The following is an 11,832-nucleotide window of genomic DNA, read 5'->3' as shown; positions in this document are numbered from 1 at the left end:
ATGTAAAGCAGAAATGGATGACAGAAGCCATCTAACCCAGCCCCTTCATTTTATAGACAAGGAAACTGAGGCCCAAAGAAAAGAAGTAACTGACTCAAGGTCTTCTGCTGTATAAATCTTGGAAAGGTTTCTGTCCATGGATTTGTCAGAGGCTGACCTCTAAGAAAAAGGCTTAGTTTGGAGTCCCAGGAGCTGATAGACCCTCTAGACAAGAAAAAGTCATTTGATATAGCCAGATGTCATGACCAGTGATAAAATTCTAGTGAACAGTAATTTTCTCTAAGACAACCAAGACAAATGAATCATTAAGAGTAGCAACTCCATTCAAACTCAACATGTAGAATGTATATATTACATATTATATGTGTGTATGTATGTATATGTGTGTCTATATATACCTATATACACATATAGATATAGAGAGATATATAGATATATCTAGGTATAGATATACATAGAGAGATATATAGATATTTATATCTATAGGTATATATAGGTATATATACACACATATAGAGACACACACATATATGAATATATTCAAAGATGCTATTCTTTGTATTGGGGTGCAAAGAGAGTCATCATGTAATAGTGGGTGGCAGGTGTGAGAATTGGAATGACACCCCCTGCTGGAGGGATATTGCAGGGAAGCACTGCCATGAGGAGAAAGCATGTGATAAAGAAACCATGTGACTTTAGCGTCAGGAAGTTGCCAGGTGTCCGGAACTTACATCTATAGAACTGCCTGATAGTTGTGTCAATCAGTGTTACCAGCCAATTAACTTGGAGCTGTATGTGCGGACAGCCCTGTTTCCTGTTTTGCAGGAGGCTTCAGGAAGAAGCCCCTGAGGAGGGGTCTCTTTTGGGGTTGGAGACTTCAGCTAGGTAGCAGGGAAAGGAAATTAGGGAGAGAGCTGGCAGATCTAATTTTTTATACAAGGGTTTCTCTTTACTAATCCCTAATATATTTAATAAATACTTAGAAGTCTAAATTCATGCTAATGCTTCTAATTTAAGGTGACCGCTCACTAGATTTTAATAGATTTTAGACGTCATAGATAGAATTTTAGCCCCTTGCCCAGGATAGCCTAGAAACTAGGAAGACTTGGGTTCAGTTGCTGTTTTTGTCACACACTGGCTGTGGGACCCAGGGCAAATCATTTCATCTCCCAGTTTGCCAGGCTAGAAATTGCATAAGCAGAGGGAGGTCCCTCATCTGAGAAATTCCAGGTCTAGTCCCTATCCTGTGTGTAAAAGGACACTATGGGGATAGCAGTTCTGCAAGCATTTTCTAAGCTTCTGTTCTGTGTGTCCAGCACTATACCAGGCATCAGGAATACAAAAAGGAAACAAAAAAATGATCCCTGTCGTCTGCATTCTGCGGAAGGACATGTGTTAACAAATAAGAAGTAAAAACATACATGATCACTTGAGAAAGGAAAGATCACTCACAACTTGGAGAATCAGGACTTCCCATATGAGGTCACAGATGAACAGGCTTAAAGAAAATGAAGGCTTCTAAGAGGCAGAGGTGAGAACAGGATGCATTCCAGGTATGAGAAAGAATCTCACAGAGGTAGGAGATAGAATAACCAGTTTGGGGAATAGCAAGTTGGCCATATGGGTTGAAACATAGGATATAACAGAAACTTTTTTAATGGCCCAGTCTCTGTGCTCTGGTGAGGTGGGGTAAGAAATATACACCCCCCAAAAAACCATCCAAATTAGAATGAAAATTAGCACATTGAGTATACTGGACTGAAGAGACCAAATGACCCAGATGTAGCTTCCTAATTCAGGTAAAGAATCCAGTTATTTGCTGACATACCTTTAAAAGGAGGTTGGTCTACTCTACAAGCCTTTATTGGTAATCAAATACTTCTAAAAGAGAAATGCCTACAGCTTTTTCTAACTTGTGAGAGAATACCTCAGAGACAACTAGTGAAGCCATTTCCCATATGGACCATCATGAAAAGCCAAGGAGAAAATGCCAGTTGACAGGAGATTTTGCTTTTGAAATCTGCACCAAGTAAAAAATGAAACTGTGACATACTATACAACAACAGAGTGAGATGCCTACGCACAAATATATCTCAGATGTCTCATAAACTAGATAAACTAGAGATCTTATTTCTAATGGGAAAACTAAACTTTGTAGGTTTCATTGAGACTAGTAGGAAAGGACTCAAAACTAGGCTATTATTCTGGAAGAGTATACCAAATTTAAAAGGAAATAAAAAGATGAAAAGGGAGTAGAAACTTCTGTATGTTAAAAAGATAAAATCACATAAGGAGATCCATATACCCCAAAGGGGAAACATGATGTGGGAAGCATTTTCATAAGACTCAAGAGAAAATGAAACAGAAGTGGTATTGTTATGGAAGTATACTACAGATCACCTCAATAGGAGGAAATAGAAGTGAGTTGGGGGCAGGGTTACAAAACTGAGATAGGGACATGATATTATAGATATAATGAATTATGCACACAGTTACTTAAACTCTCTCCCTCTCTCCCCCCTCTCCTCCCTCCATTCTTCTCTCTCTCTCTCTCAAAAGTAGAACAGTTGAATAAGGCAAGTTGAAAATGTATTATAATTTCATTTTAGACAGACAGAAGTGACATGTGAAAATACTATTCTGGACCCAACCATGACCAACAAGGTGGTGCTGAAACAAAAATGAAAGGAATCTTGGGATGGATGTGACAACTCCATTGTACAATTTATGATGGGAAAGGAAAGGAAAACCAGTATAATCTAGCAAGCTCACTAGATTTAATGGAGAGTAAAATTTTAAGCATTTAGAACCAGTGTTATTAACCTAGGATCCACGAACCTTAAAAATATTTCAATAACTGCATTTCAATATGATTAATTCCCTTTATAATCCTATGTATTATATGTTATACATTTAAAAACTTTTTTTTCTGATAAGAATACCAAAGGGATTCCTTGACACAAAACAGGTTAAGAGCCCAGGTTTAGAGAAAGCATAAGTAAGATTCAATGGTTCAGTATTTTGCAGGGCAAATCAGCCCAAGAGAAATGGAAACTCTACATAATATTTTGAAGAAACAAGCAAAAATTATTCTAATTAGAAAGGAGACGGAGAAAATGCCTAAGTATCTGCATAGGGAAATCACTGGGCAAATCAGACTTTAAAAATTCATGCAGAAAAAAATGGAAACAAGGGCAACTAATTAAAGATAACTCCAAAAAAGTATCATGGTCCTATAAGAATAGTAACAGTCACACCAAATCCCAGAATCAGTCTGTGCTGGTGACAAATGTTAAAGGTGCAAAAAGAGACTTTCTTTTATGTCGGCTGAAAGAGAAGGTTCAAAGACCTGAGATCGAGGTAACGACTGACAGGAAGAAGGCTAAACTACTCGACTCTTACTTTGCTTCTGCTTTCTCCTCCACAGAAAATAATCTTTGGACCCAGAGAAAAAGAATTTAAAATGGTTAACAGTGAGTTGAAACTCAAGAATAATGTAAGTGAGGAAAGGTAAAGCTCTCCCCAGCTGCCTGCAAACATGTCCAAACATTCTGAAACAACTGGAGGATATGATCATAGGGACCTGTGCTATGACCTGTGAAAGTTGACGTAGAATTGGAAAGGTGCCACAGGACTAGAGGGCAAAGTCCCGGTTTTCAATAGAGGAAAGAAAATGGAGTCTGCATACTGTTCATGAGCTTGATGTCTGTGCCTATAAACATTCTAGAACACAGTGCAAAAGAAATGGTTTGGGGCACTTGTAAAGGGGAAGCAGTGATCAGCAGAGCCAGCATAGCTTAACCAAAAGCAGGTACTAGGAGTGAAGTAGTAGTAAGATCAACAGCAACAGTAGTAATAAAAATTAGATCCTGCACTTCCATAGCACCTTAAGGTTTACAAAGTATTTTCATATCTTATCTCTTTTGCTCCTCCCAACAAGCTATGAGGTAGGCACTATCATTAACTTCACTTTAGAGATGATGAAACTGATACTGGGAGAGGCTGATCCATTTGCCTACAGTCACCTAGCTAGTAAATGTTTAAGACAGGATTTGAACTCAGGCCTTCTTGACTCCAAGTCCAGAAATCTAACCACTATGCCACACAGCTGCCTCAGTCATAGCAGACTGTACTAAATACCATTTTATTAAATTTAACCCAATGTTTTAGCCTGCCAAGATATTTTTGGATCTAAACTGTCAGCTAGATCTTTTTGGATCCATATTATTTGCTAGCCTTCCTCTACTTTAAGTCATCCACAAATTTGACAATATGCTTTCTATGCCTTCATCGAAGTCATGGGTTAAGAAAAAAATGTTGAACATCACAGGGTCAAAAAACAATCTGCAAAGCATTTCAGCAGAAACCGCTCTCCAAGACGACTTCCATCCATTAGTGATTATACTTTGGGGTTGGTAATTTACTAGGTCTGAACCTACGTAAGTACTCTCATTGAAACTCCACCTCTCCATGTTATTAGTAAGGACCTATTGAAGATTTTTTTCAAATGCATTGCTGAAATGTAGGTAAACCATGTTTATAGTATTCCCTTGAAGTAGTGGTCTAGTAACTGAATTTTTTTTAAAGTCTGGCATGACTAAGGGCTATCATGTGGGGAAAGGGTTGGCCTTTCTTGACCTTAGAGGGCAGAACTCCAAGAACTGTCCAAAAGTAGAATAAGATGCCTCAAAAGGAAGTGGAAGCACTCCCAGTCAGTCTTCAAGCATCTCAAGAAGGCCTCATGAAAGATAATGTGCCTCATCAGAGAGTTTGGGTCAAGTTCAAGAGATCATATGAAGCTAGAAGGAATCTTAGGGATCATATAGTCCACATATGCTTAACTCTAGAATATAAGCTCCTCGTGGGCAAGGACCTTTTCATTTTTTTTACTTTGAAACTCTAACACCTGGCACAGCTCCTGATATATAATAGACCTATGATAAATGTTTGCTAATCAAGTTCTTGATGCCTAAATTATATGAATCCTTCCTGGACCTACTTCTCTTTGCAAACCTGTACAACCTTACCATGGCAGAATGCTTCATATTTTCTCAATAGTAATAACTCATGTTTTTGCAGAGCTTTCTAAAGTTGGCAAAGAGCCGTCCACACAAGTCTGTGAAGTAAGTCAAGTATTCTTATGCCCATTATTGTTGATGTCCTTCATTCCCAAAGAGGACCATAACATTGGGGTGATAGCATGACTTGCACTGAATTGGACTTAAGTGAGGGAGGGCTGTGCAAGGTCACCAGCCTCACTCTTTCCTCCGGAGCCATCTGTGTCCAGTGGCTAGATACACATCAAGATGACTGGGGGTGACCCCAGATGTTTAAGGCAATTAGGGTTAATTGACTTGCCCAGGGTCACACAGCTAGTATGTGTCTGAGGTGAGATTTGAGCTCAGGTCCTTCCAACTTCCGAGCCAGTGCTCTATCCACAGTGCCACCTAGCTGCCCCCATGTACATATAAGAAAACTGATGTACAGGGAGGTTATATGATATTCCCCTGGTCACACAGGTAATAATATTACTTGAGGCATCATTCCAACCTAGGTCTCCTTACTGGTTTCTTCACTATGCTATATCTGATGTTTAAATTATTATTCTCATCTGTTTTTTCAAAAAACTCCCTTTGATTTTCAGAGTGTTATCCTTAATTGAGCTCTGGAATTTATCGAAGTGGCTTAGACAAAGCCTGTCAATACCACTGATAGCTTTATAAAAGTTAGTCATATCTCCTTTCAGCCACCATCTCTCCAGGCTGGAGTCAGAGGATTACATATTTAGAGCTGAAAACTACTTTAGAAATCATTGAGCTCAACTCTCTTATTTATGACTACAAGTGACTTGTCCAAGGTCACACAGGCAGTAGGTAGCAGAACGAAAATGTGGGCTCCAAATAATTCCATATCCCTGATCATCCCAGTGAGGTCACTCCCTTTCCTTGTTAATGGCCTCTCTTTCTCTCTCATATATTGATGAGGAATATGGGTTGAGAGAGGAATGATTTCTCTGAGAACCATAAGACCAAAGAAAACCTTGAGCAGTCAGTCATCTTGTCTGCCAGAACCTTATCTATACCACTTCTGAGATCTTCAAAACCCATTATATTCCAATACTTTCAGCTAAAATTCCCCAGCTTTCGTCCCTAACCCATTACCTGATAACGCTGACTATTGGCTAACTCCTGCCTTAAGATGTGATAATGCACAGAAACCATTACACAGATGTCAGATAAAATGATGGAGGTGGTGGAGATGCTGCTGCTGCTGCTGCTCCTGATGGTGTCATCACCATCTAGCTCTCATATCTAAAGATTACAGTGAAATCATTTGGATGTTACCCAATCAGAGAAGCATAGACCTAGAGCTGAAAGAGACCTCAGAAACCATCAAGTGTAGCCCCTTCCTTTTCCAGAGGAGGAATGACAGAGGTGAAGCAACCAGATGAAGGTCATACAGGTAACAAGTGGCAGAGCTGATATTTGAAAACAAATCCTTTGATCCAAACCCAACCCTCTTTCCACTGTATCATGATGCGCCTTGATAGTATGATCAAGATGCCTAAAGAAACAGATGAAAGACGAACATGGTTGCAGTTCTAAATGATAGTCACAAGTTATAAAAATCCTTTGTGGGAGAAGAACCAAGCAGAGACACCCCAGCAATGATATAACCAAGATTTCATCATCGCACACACACCCTTCCAGCTGTTGATTACATTGCTGCTGAATTCACCAGCTGAAAACCCAACACCATTATCATGATAAAAGGCGGTGGGTTATAGATGGCAGCAAGTGGGAGGCTTAATGACTTAATTCTGAAATGCTCTTGTCAGGCATTTAAGCTGCCTCAAGAGACTTTTCATTGTGACAAATTCTTGCAAGTACATTTGGCGACATGGATTTTGAACACAATGCCACTCCAACAAAGGGCATTTGTGAGAAAATCCCCAGTGGAAGACAGTTGGCTTTCCTCTTCTGACATGGCTATATTTTTGTTGTGTCTGGAGTGGGGGATACAGCTTCAAAGGTGCCATCTTAGTCTGCACAAATACCCAATTCAGTCTCTTGTCTGAAAGGTTGGGTAACCTTATGTCAGTCATTGAAGGAGCCATGAAACTGGAAGGGGGAAAGATGAGCATAGTTGTCTCAAAATGCAAGCTCATGATGTTGAAAATATCAGAAGAACCAAAGGGAGGTAATGCTTGCAAAGAAAGGGAGACTGGTGTATAACTCTGATGCCACCACTGGCACAAGGCCTTCCTTGATCATGATAACCCCAGTTACTAATCTTTTCATCTTGGTATTACATTGGTTTACTTTGTAGAAACATTGTGTTTTACTGCTCCATGTAGAGACTATATCCCTAGAAGACTATAAGCACCTCTCTCTGGTTTTTTTTTTGTCTTTGTATCTCCTGTGTCTAGCACAATGCCTGACACACACAGTAGGTGCTTAATAAATGTTTGATGATTGACTGTTTGATACTTCACCAAAATTGTATTACCAGAGGAAACACTAAAACTGGAAGTGATTTGAGTTCCTTGACATACAGATACAACATTGTTTTTTAAAGTCACAGTTTACCTTCTTCTTCTGTGTCTGGATTTTCCTCGTCTTCTCCTGGTGAATTCCATTCCTCCATGACTTCTCCTTTTGTTTGTGTTTCAGATTCTAGCAGAAAGCAAGCAAAAGAAAATATTCCCAGTCAGCTGGTTGGTAATAATAATGATGATAAGGGGCTTGAGAGCTAAATGATGACGGTGATATTGTCATTATCATAGTCATCATCATTATCCCTGTATCTGACCTTTGTGTATTCAGGGGTTTTATCTATGTAGTATAGGAAACGGTATAGCCATGTCCTAGCTTATGAGGCACAGTGCCCGTGTCTTCGGTTTGCCCACCCATAAAGCAAAGACGATTTTAGTAGAGCCAGAGTGAATGTCTCAAAGGAGGTGGACATGACAGCTAGCATTTACATAGAGAGCCTTACAAATATCACTTTTTACCCTCCCAACAACCCAGCAGGTAGGTACTACCCCATTTTATAGATGAGAAAACTGAGTCGGAGAGAAGCTAAGTAACTTGCCCAGGGTAACACAGCTAAGGAGTTTATGAGACTGGATTTGAACTCAGGTCTTCCTGACCTTGGATCTGGCACTCTAACCACTAGGCCACCTAGCTGCCACATGATATAGGACCCAATCAGTCATATATTTGAGAGATGGTGGATCCAGGGACAAAAGGGACAATATCTTTCTCCATTCCAGGACCTGTCCTTGATTCCATTTCACCACTCCTTTAGAATGAATAATCCTCAAGGAGGGATAAGCCCTAAATAGTCCAGCAGATGAGTGACATCCCTAGAAGTCAGTCAGAGAGTAGAATAGGAGATCTCAGTCAGCAGCAGACCAGTAATTGAGGAACTGAAATGAGAGGAAGAATTGATTCCCCAGGTACTAGGCGCTACCGACCACTACCACCACCAAAATGGAAATTTACCCTCTGGAAAGCTGTGAGTAGAAATGCAGATGCTGGAATTTGGGGTTTAAGGTTTATCTATAGATTGGTTTGGGCTTGCCCAGGTTTGGAGGTACCTTAGGCATAAAGTTTACATGGTACTTGTTTATAATATATTTGATTTCTAGGGGCATTAGCAATGACTTTATACAGTCAAATATGCTCATGTGGTTTATGTAATGTCATGTTTACTTCCATCCATGCTGTTACAGCAAGGAAAGGGAAAGGGTAGAGTTTTCCCAGTGGGTAAGAATGAATCAAGAGACTAATTCAGAAAACTTATGAAGACTTCTCCACTTAAGTAATGAGACAAGCACTGCAACCCCCCCCAAAAAGTAGGGAGCCAAGGGATAAAGATAGTCAGTTCCCTGAGACTCACAGAGTTTGGTGATACACTGAACTCAACCCTTTGGTGTTGGGTGCAGTGTGGAACTGTCATAGTGAGTTATGGGGCCAAGCATTTGGACCCTCAGTCAAATAACTGAGTAGTAGCACCTCCTACTGGGGTTAAGATAATGGGGCCCTGGGGGCAACTAGGTGCAGTGGATAAAGCACCAGCCCTGGATTCAGGAGGACCTGAGATCAAATCCAGCCTCAGACACTTGACACTTACTAGCTATGTGGGCAAGTCATTTAACCCTCATTGCCCATATATATATATATATATATATATATATATGTAAATATAAAATTGGGGCCCTTTTGTTCAGAATTTTGTGCCTAAAATGTGTTTTTCTACATATTATTTCTTTTGTTCCTCACCATAACCAAGAGAAGCATTGTGAATGATGTCATATGGAAACATACAATTAGAAAAAAATGAAGTTTGCTGCATCAATTGACTCTTCCTTTCACTTAAACACTTGGAGACCATTGTAGGGTTATTAATTGGGCCAGTGTCAATATTGCTGTGTCTTGGGAAATAGGGAGGTCCAAGGAGAGGGACAGAACAGGGGGTGGTTAGAGCAGACATAACACACATAACATTTATCAGTTAAGTTCACTATTTTATATGGGCATGGTGGCACCCAGAAAAAATTTCTATAGTAACATCAAAGATCACTGATCACAAATCACCATAAAATATTGTTTGACATATTGTGAGAATGAATAAAATGTGACACAGAGACATGATGAGAATAAATGCTGTTGGGAAAATGGTACCAATAGACTTGCTTAATGCGAGGTCACCACGAACCTTCAATTTGGTGGGGGGGGTTTGTACAATTTTCCCCCTTTTCTCTTTTTCATGATTACTATTGTTAACTGTTTCCCTTCCATCCTATTCCCTTCTCCATGATATTTATTCTATTATCCATCTTCTTTCATCCTATCACTCTTCAAAAGGGATTTGCTTCTGTCTCTCCCCTCCCCCAATCTGCCCTTCCTTCTTTTGTCCCTCTCTCTTTATCCCCTTCCCCTCCTATTTTCCTGCAGGGTTAGAGAGATTAATCCACCCAACTGAGTGTGTATGTTATTCCCTCCTTGAGCCAATTCTGATGAGATTGAGGTCTTTGAGCCAATTCTGATGAGTGTAAAATTCAGTTACTGCCTTGCTCCTCCCCCATCTCTTTCCCCACTCCATAAGCCTTTTTCTGTTTCTTTCATGTAGGATATCACCTTTGCCCTTCCCCCTTCCCCCAGTGCATTCCCCACACCCCTCAATTTAACCCTAAAGATGTCATCATGGAGCAGCTAGGTGACACAGTGGACAAAGCATCCACCCTGGACCCAGGGGGATCCCAGCCAAAACCCGGTTTCAGATACAAGACCGTCACCTACTGCATGACCCCAGGTATGTCCCCTAACTACAATTTTTTAAGGTTCTCTAGGATCTTGTATTTGAACATCAGATTTGCCATTCAGTTCAGGTCTTTTCATCACAAATATCTGAAAGTTCTCTTTTTCATTAACATCTCATTTTTTCCTCTGAAAGATTACGCACAGTTTTGCTGGGTAGGTGATTCTTGGTTGTAATTCCAATTCCTTTGCCCTCTGGAATATCATATTCCATGCCCTCCAATCCTTTAATTTTGAAGCTGCTAGATCTTGTGCTATCCTGACTGGGGTTCCACAGTACTTGAATTCTTTCTTTTTGGCAGCTTACAATATTTTCTCCTTGAACTGAGAGCTCTGGAATTTGGCTATAATATTCCTAGGAGTTTTCCTTTTGGGATCTTTTTTGGGAAGTGATCAGTGGATTCTTTCAATTTCTATTTTATCTTCTGCTTCTAGAATATCAGGGCAATATTCCCTGATAATTTCTTGGAAGATGATGTCTAAACTCTTTCCTTGATTATGGTTTTCAGGTAGACCAATAATTTTCAAATTATCTCTCCTGGACCTATTTTCCAGGTCAGCAGTTTTTCCCAGAAGATATTTCACATTGCCCTCTATTTTTTTATTCATTTGGATTTGCTTTATTGTAACTTGGTTTCTCATAAAGTCACTAGCTTCCATTTGTTCAATCCTAATTCATAGTCAATTATTTTCATCAGAGAGCTTTTGTACCTCCTTTTCCATTTGACCAATTTGACTTTTCAAGCTGTTGACTTTTTTCTCATGTCTTTCCTGCATCACCCTCATTTCTCTTTCCATTTTTTTCCTCTAGATCTCTAACTTTATCTTCAAAGTCCTTTTTGAGTGCCTCTATGGCCTGAACCAATTAATATTTATCTTGGAAGCTTTAGATATAGGGGCCCTGACATTGACATCTTCCTCTGAGGATGCACCTCGATCTTCCTTGTCACTGAAAAAACTTCCTATGGTCCTCACCTTTCTCTGTCTGCTCATCTTGCCTTTCTTTTACTTGACTTTTAGCTCCTTAAAGTGGGGCACTGTTTCCAGGCTGAAGTATCCCAAGCTTAAGAAGTCCCAGGTGGTATGATTTAAGGAAGATCAGGTTCTTCACTCACCTGGCCTCTTCCCTGGTCTGTAGATGACCCCAGACCAACTTGCTAATCAACCAGCTTTGTGTGTTGTGGTTGTCAGCTTCAACGAGCCTGTGCCCCTCCCCCACCAAGGCCTCTGCAACTCAAGCCTACCTCCTGGTTCCCAGCAGGGGTGAAAAACCTAAGTTCTGCCTCAGCACCAGCATAGACCCCTGTAGTCTTCCCCCTGCCCAGGGCTCAGTCCTCTCACTAGACTGTGAGCTTAGTTTCAGATGACACTGGCAGTGCAGCTGATTCAGAGGCTCTGGGGGTCTGCTTCTCTGGTGAGGACTTCCTGGGACAGGATCTGTGTCAGGGTGACTGTGGGGTTGGGCTCCACTCCGGTTTCAGCACAACAGCTCCCTCCTTCTGACCTT

The sequence above is a fragment of the Dromiciops gliroides genome, chromosome 1 (genome assembly GCF_019393635.1).
Source record: "Dromiciops gliroides isolate mDroGli1 chromosome 1, mDroGli1.pri, whole genome shotgun sequence".
In the NCBI taxonomy this organism is placed as follows: domain Eukaryota; kingdom Metazoa; phylum Chordata; class Mammalia; order Microbiotheria; family Microbiotheriidae; genus Dromiciops; species Dromiciops gliroides.
Note: the sequence above shows the minus strand (reverse complement) of the source record.